At 36.2% G+C, this 8,472-nt stretch overlaps 1 non-coding gene across 1 annotated transcript; it reads right to left on the reverse strand.

Moving 5' to 3' along the window:
- Window positions 1-4,112: 4,112 nt before the first annotated feature.
- LOC122812372 lies at window positions 4,113-4,231 on the reverse strand. Its single transcript, XR_006366393.1, has one exon. It is a non-coding gene; the product is annotated as a 5S ribosomal RNA (ribosomal RNA).
- Window positions 4,232-8,472: the final 4,241 nt, after the last annotated feature.

Consider the following 8,472-nt stretch of genomic DNA (forward strand, 5'->3'; position numbering starts at 1 on the left):
GTATGATTCATAGATTCATAGAACACTGACTAAACCTGTTTTAAGAAAACATTTTAACTGCACTTATGAAGAGAGTGAAAGAAGCTTTAAAAGATTTATTATTTTTGTTTTATATGGAGAAAAGGAAAGAGCAATAATTATTTTAAAAATGATTCCTGTTATCCAAATATGTTGAGTCAGTTAATGAATCTAGAAGTTTAGATGTAGATCAATTTATGAACAAAATTTTAATCATCAAACATGGTCTTCATATATCAATTCTTATTTCAGAAATGGCTAGTGATTTATTTTATAGACAAAACATCTGATTATACTACACATTCCATAAAATACATAAAGATGATAATCATCCTCCTTCACCTCAAAAAGTACATACCAGAATACAAATGGTTAACTTTTTATTTAGAACATAAGTTGAAAGATGTAGTCACAAAAAGTATTTGTGTTTTTTACTCATTATTTTAGTTACTGGCTTGCTGCACTGTTAAATTTTTGTATTCTAATTTATATAAGACTGTGACAACTTTGATATCTTCTATAAAATGTGTGGATACAGAATTGTGTCTAAGGAGGTCAGACTAAATTATTCAATAACATCTGTATACTAAGGAGAATCAGAAAGAAAAGGAAAATGATTTTACATCAAAGTGAGCTGTTCTGAATGAAAAAAACAAGTAAAGGGAAAATGCCAGAATTAATTGTAAGACAATGTCCTTACATCAATAATATTATGCAGGAATATTGTGCACTATTTACTTATTTTATTTTGTTACCCAAGTAAGTGAACTGGTCTGGAGACCATTTTCAGACATGAATCAAGACAGGTATGAGAGACTTTACCTACATTCAAATATAGTACAAATGCAAACTTTGAACCACATTAACACTGAGTTACAATATATACACAATAAAAATCTTTCCTCTACATTTAGTACTGTGTATTACAGAATCCTAACAGGGGTACATCATATATCACACATTCACATTAAACTTCAATTGAAAATTGTTCCCAGTAATAGTAGAAAGACTATCTTACATGGATCAGATGAATAGTATAATGCATTACTGGTTTGTGCATTACTGACAGAACTGGCCGCATAAGGAATGTGGACTCCTGTTAGCTGTATAGGACTCATTAGGATGCTTTTCACAGAATTTATATTTTTCTCCGTTTTTATTCACAATACATCTATGAGTTTTTATTTCCAAACTATATTCTGATGATAGTAAATATTAAAAAAATATATAAAAATAAATCTGTTAATACTAGCAAATCATTTCAGTCCGGCAATGTTTTCATAGTTAGTTAATTAGTTAGCTAGTCAGTTAGTTAGTTATGGAAAACAAGGACTAGGAAAAAATATTAATTATGCCAGACATATGTAATGAGATAAATAGAAAATGTGTATTCTCTGTTGTATTTAGTGTAAATGATATAAAGCATACAATGTTAAATACATTCAAGAAAATAAATCAATATGTAACTGAGTGACACAAAATAGACTGATATGACTCTAATCCATAGACAGGAACAAACCGTGTGTGGGGATGGGTCAATGAATGAACAACTGAAGTGAGCAATGAAACATAGGATCATTTACTGCCATTCTTTCAGTCAGTATTTGTCAATGGAGGTGTACAGAAGACTATGTCAACTAATGGATGGGGTGGTTGGCATAATGGTTAAGGTGTTGACCTTGCACACACGAGATGCAGGGCTTGATTCTCACAGGGGGGTAATTGGCTTGACTTAAAATGACCCACAAGGGCAGCTTCTCTAGTGCTAATCTATGACCCTATAATGACTTTTGTGCATTGACATACAGACGCTCATGGAGGGGTTATCTTTGCTTCACTGCATGTTCAGAGTTTACTGATGGCACTGAATGGAGCAGAAGGAGGCCATGCAACACAAAATTGTTACTTTCTCCTGCATATTTGGGTTTTACACAACTAGAGATTAATACCAAAATGAAAAGCAGAATTTTGATAAGCTGAACACATTTTTTATCATTACCCTCATAGGGTAAGCAAATAAAAAAAAAACAGCATGTCTGTGTTTCTTGGCACTACATCCAAACTGAAAAAACTACAGTAACACAATCTATAAGGTAAATGCAAATACATTTCAGTATATCTGGGCACGCTGCCTAATACAACTCTTCCTTCTGGCACAAACATTAACTAGACAGCTATAAAGGATAGTAAAACAAATTCACTTAAAGTTAAATAATTAAAAGATTTCTGTTTGAAAGATATACTTTCAGCTTTTAATAAAGAATACTACAACCTGAACAAAATATGCAAGTTTGTGCTTCGCACCACTGTAAACTCATGGAAAGAGTAGACAGGTTGCCAGTGAAGGAAAGTGTGAACCTAATGCTACAGATAATAGCCTAGAAGATTTTGTTTTATAACTACTGTCCAATGCATGTACACTTTATATCTCAACATGTAATGATATGTAAACAATGCCCAGATCTGTTTTTCTCCTCAGACTGACTCATGCGTATAATACAAAGAGTACAATGTTTTTCCTAGTCGCGTATCAATGATATGATATGAATGTTTCCATGGAAGATGAAAATATACCTGAGGCTTGTTGCTCAAAAAGAAATGAGAGGCTTAAATCTAACTGATGAGGATTTTGAAGATTTTGAATTTAGTTGAAAGTGGTTAACTGTTTATTTAGATAACTGGCTCTGGAGTCCTGACTGTGACCCAGACGACCTAAGACTGATCAATGATGAGAGGATGGAATGGCCAGTTTACAAGGGTAGGTTAAGTGGCAGGAAATCCAGCCCACTGGGACCATGATACTTAGCAGACGCTCACTGTGCCAGCAGTGCAGCATAAAGTCCAAGGATGAGAAAGCACTAAACAGCATGCATACGGTAGCAGTGGGATAGATGCATGTTTGGAAACATGCATAGGGATACTGGCCAATCACTGCATGAGACCAGCTCACTCAGGCTGCTACAGGGGCAGTATGAGTCAGAGTAAACAGAAAACTCTGATGGCTGCTGCCTGAGTAATGGCATCTTTCCCTTGCTCTGGAGCAGCTCCTCACACCCCACAGCAGTTACAGGGGTGGGGATGGGCACTACAGCACAAAAGTAAAGCATATATCAAAAGCATAAGAGACTATTAACTAACTAAAGCAGAATAATAGCAGTATGCTGTAGATGTTCTAATGATGTGATATGTATGGATGTAAATTAATACATGAATATAATTACTTTAGAGAAAATGGCTATTTTCATCCTAATGTTACGTGAGTTTCTGTTATCAGTATAATTTGACTGTATATTATATAACAAGGTTAATTATTCTATTATCACATATATTTTAAGCAATAAGGCCTTAAATGTAATTGTTTCTATGATCTGCATGGTGTCTATGATCACAGAGGTCTCTGTACCAGATAGAGCTTATCTATTTTCACAGATGTTTATCTCCATTCTTCATAATACTTGAATGCATTTTTATAATTTTCTTACATGAAATTCAATATTATTTTAAAGTAATGCATTACATTTTGCATTCTGCCTTTGACAATGGTCATGGATGAAAAGGATCTGAGAAGCAGATCACCTAAAGAGTTCATAGGTACAGAGGTTCATAGGTTGGTACTAGGCTATCGGCCCTAGGGCCTATACAAGCCTAGCCATAACAATTCCCTGGCTATTTCTTCCCACACTATTTACTTTCCTGGACCCCTGTCTAGCAGGGTGACTGATGTGATCCCCGGGGTGATTTTCCTTTCTCCCATCCAATCATCAATGTTCCTTTTGAAGAGGTCCAAAGAGGTGCTCTGCTTGACATGTATGGACAGTCTATTCCAGAGTCTGGGGAGTCTCTGGGTCAGGAACTTATCCCTCCAGCATGTTTTGTTTATTGTGATGACAAGGTTTAGATACCTGGAGCATGTGGCTCTGAGGGATTGGGAGTTCTTTAAGTGTAGCATGTCCAACAGCTCTGAGTTTTACATGGCCTTGTATGTTAAGCAGACATCACTTCGGAGTAGATGATATGTGACATAGTATAGCTGGAGTTTTTTAAGGTGGTCAGCATAGGGCATCTACTTTAGGCCTGTGATTCTTTTAGTGAATAGCCTACAGCACCTGGTATTCCCAGGTGGTCTCCCATCCAAGTACTAACCAGGCCCGACCCTGTTTAGCTTTCGAGATCAGATGAGATCGGGTGCATTCAGGGTGGTATGACCATAGGCATTATTAAATAAATAAAACACCAGACATGTATGCAAGCAGAGATGGGAGCACTACAGGTGCTTGAGTCCCAAGCACTCTAAAAACCACTATCTCAAAGCTAAGGACTCAACTTGCGAAAACATCTGCTACTTATGTTCAAACCTGAATTTGGGTTTAGGAAGGAAGGGTAGTGATTTAGGTTTTGTGGGTGACTGGGGAATTTATGATTAGGAAGGTGAAGTGGAGATTTAGGGTAAGGGAGCAAGGAGTTGGGTTGGGAACTGGGTGGGAGTTTTATGGTTAGAGTTTATGCTCCAGTAGGGCTATATATTTTAATAGGTTCAGTTGAAGGAAGGGCCACAGAGAAATAGATCAGGCAAGTAGGAATTTGAGCACTTGCTTTTTTGAGAAAGAGAGAGCAGGAGTGTTGCAAACTACTAACATGTGAACAGAATTAAACAATGAATAGTGGGTGGGAGACCCACAAGTCGGTGTTAATAATATGTGTTTATTATAGACATTTGTTTATTATGAAAGTCAGAATGAAACTAAATGCACCCATTTTCAGTGAAGGCCTGTGGAGAAAAGCTCCAAAAAATACATAAGTAATCAAATTACATATTAAATAAATTTGGAAAATATAAAATATATCTTGTAAATTCAGTACATATAAGAATTTTGCAAGCAACAAATTTTGGAAAAACATGATATCTGTTGGTGAAGAGTGAGTTAGGTTTCTCTACTGATGAATTTGGGGGGGCTGCTGTGATTTGGGTTAGAAATAGTAGAAAGAATGTAAAAAGTGAAGCAATATGTTTAAGTAGTCAGGTATGGGTAAAGTGAGAAGCTGATTAATTACAGAGTGTGTTAGGATAGGTAGGCAATGCAAGTGATTGGAGTATAGTTAATTAGGGGTGGAGTTACATGATGTATAAAAGTACTTTAGGAGGTGGTGGGTGAGAATTGGGGGTAGGGTAGCAGAGTGAGCCCAAGTGCAGTGAGGACGAATGGAGTGGGTACTACACAGCAAAGGCAGAAACTGAGTCCTACTCCTCCAGAAATAATCAGTCAGGTAAGAGTATTGCGTGTATGTGTTTGAAGAAGAGGTGACAATAGAGACAAATTTGAGAATAAAAAGAGAAAAACAGACAGTTTTTAAGGTAGTTAGTATCTGTGCTATAAATATATCTGAACCTATAATGACCACTTGTTTAGACTTAGCATAATAATCAAATTTTGAAACAGGAGCTTTCTAAGGACACTACCAAATCTGGAGGGATATCAAGGTAGCAGATGTTTGATATATCATAAGAAAGAAAATGGAGAGGTAATATCTATCACGAAACTAAGGAAAATAGCAGAGATGTAAGGAAAAGGTACACTAAAGGAATAAAGTTATAGGCTGATGGTGAATAAAAATGGGACTACTGAGAGAAAGCAGAATTTACCATCTGTTTTTCTGTTTCTAAACTAGGGAAATTTTTATACCTGGAAAGAGTTTTAAATTATCCTTATAAAAGGGAGTGTTAACTAGGGGAATCCTCTGGCAGGGTGTCATACAAGGCAAGGCAGGTTGAATCAGGGTTACAAATACAGCACTTTAATGTATACCTTGCTTAATTATTAGCAAATAGGTTTACCTACACAGGGCAGATACTACTGGTGCTCCTCCCTCGCAGTTTGGAGGTCAGGAGCAAGGACTTTTCCCCATCAGTTAAATTCGAAAGATGTAGCTTTATACTTTCAAGGACTGAGGGAGGACAGAACCAAAATGGGAGCAGGGGATAACTGCACAGATACTACTTGTGCTCCTTCCTAGCAGTTTGGAGGTCAGGAGCAATAACTTTTCCCTACAGGTTAAGTTCAAAAATTGTAGCCTTGTTGTTTCAAGAACTGAAGGAGGACAGAACCAAAATGGAAGCAGGGGATGTTTGCTGCACTCTGTCCAGAGGAAAAAACCAGTAAAGGAAAGAAAGGAATGCAAGTAGACAAACTATAAACTTAAAATGAAAATGTCAAACTGATTATGGCATTTACATCAATCACACACCGTATCTGCAAAGAAAATGCTACAAAAACGCTGAAACACTTGGTTATTCTAAATGCAAACAATAGACACAATAAGAGCTATACCAAGGAGAGTAAATGCCAAGTAGCCCAGGTAAAAAGAATTTTGAACAAAAGTACAAATAGATTCCAGGGTTCTCAGACTGACTACACAGATGCCAAAAGTTCAAATAAAATCGTATTTATTCACAGAAAGGTTAGCGCTTTCACATAAGCTTTATCAGACCATGATACATTGTTACAAGTGGTCAAACTTATACTACAATCCCTCCAATCAGTTTGTAACACATTAACACATGACTATATTCCTATAAAAATATATTCTAGATGTAAGGACAACCTGTAAATACAAATTATATAAGAAATATATAAAGGATATAAAAAGCATGAGAAACATGTAACTAATAAAATATAATAATCTAAACATATTAAATCATCCTATATGTAGCTTATATATATATTACTTTTTGATAGATAATTTCCTATTCTTTAGAAATGGTTTAATACTAGCCCTCTCATTCAGCCCTTTACCTCTATCCGCTCTCAACCTTATAATCCAACGCTGTTCTTTACTTTCAGTTGTATTACTAATATCTCCCTCTCTTATATTAGGAACTACTACATTTATAACCATAAACCTAAAAATGTGTTTTTTCCCCGTTGCATTAACATGTTTCGCCAAAGCATTTCTCTCATAATTTATTCTAATACTATATAAATGTTCCCTCATACGAATCCTGAGGGAACGGTTGGTCTTGCCAACATAGAATGATCTACATACCTCACATACAGCAAGATATACCACATTCAGGCTCTTACAATTAGCCATCAGCTGAAACTTAAAATTTCGTCCAGTATCTGGATGTGTAAATGTACCACTACTATCTATATATGTGCAAAAGTTACAATTGTTACACGGAAAAGTGCCATATGTTAAAGTGTCATATGTTAAAAGTACAATCCTTATTATTGTAATTGGACTGTTGACATAAAATAGATTTAAGGTTACGTTTGTTCTTATATATGAATTTGGGTTCTTCTCCCACCACTTCCCTAAGATCAGGGTCAGTGGTAAGTATTCTCCAATGCTTCTTAATAATATTCGTAATCTCATTAACATCATTGGTAAAATAAATTGGTAACATAAGTTTATCATTCATAAATCGAGTTTCTACTACTTAATTTATACCCACAGGCATGGAATAATAGGGCTTAGCCCTACTTAGCCTCAGAACATCCAGGCCACTCAAATTACATTTAACCTCATCTCGACCATAACCCCTCTGTAGCAGCATATCCCTAAGGTTACAAACTTCTTCTTCATAGCCTTCATCTGTGGCATTAAGCCTCAACACCATCATGCCTTCTCCTCTTGTGACATTCCTAAAGGTATAGGATGGATGCATGCTTGTATGATGCGACAAAGTGTTCTTATAACAGCTCTTTCTGTAAACTCCTGTATTCATATTACCATCTCTCCCTCTCTGTATGAATACATCTAGGTATTCTATACTTTCTTGGGACCTGTTCATGGTGAATTTCAAATATTCAAACCCAGCATTTAAGCTCTGTAAAAACAGATCCAGAGTGGTACTAGAACCATTCCAAATAAGAAAGAGGTCATCAACAAAACGTTGATAAAATGGAACAAATTCAATAAACAAATTCATTTTAAACAGCACCTCCTCTTCCCAGGTAGCCATGAACATGTTGGCGTAGCTATTGGCACAAGAAGTGCCCATAGCCACGCCATCATGCTGTAAATACAAGCTGTCATTAAACGTAAACACATTGTTTTCAAGTAGTGTTTCCAGAAACAAACATATCAAATCAGTTTTGCTAGCATCATATTCACTATGCTTATGTAAATATTGATGTATTGACATCACTCCTTCATAATTGGGGATGACAGTAAATAACGACTGTACATCAAGAGTTTGTAGGTGTAGATCGGCATGTTCATTCTGTAAGGGAGAGGGTGGTGTAGGTCCATCCATTGCCACAGTTCCTCAGAGAGCTGGTGCTACAAGAGACAATCATAGCCATGAGCATTCAGCCAACAAGCCACTTCAGTAGTTATATTTGTGAATGCAGTGAAGCATGTGCCTGCATTGAGAGGGCATTGCAGTTCTTGCAGTGATGTAGGTCATCTGTCCACCAACCCAGGGGATTTAGCCAAATAACTGATCAGAAA

The sequence above is a fragment of the Protopterus annectens genome, chromosome 9.part0, assembly GCF_019279795.1.
Source record: "Protopterus annectens isolate FY-2018-M chromosome 9.part0, PAN1.0, whole genome shotgun sequence".
Lineage (NCBI taxonomy): Eukaryota > Metazoa > Chordata > Ceratodontiformes > Protopteridae > Protopterus > Protopterus annectens.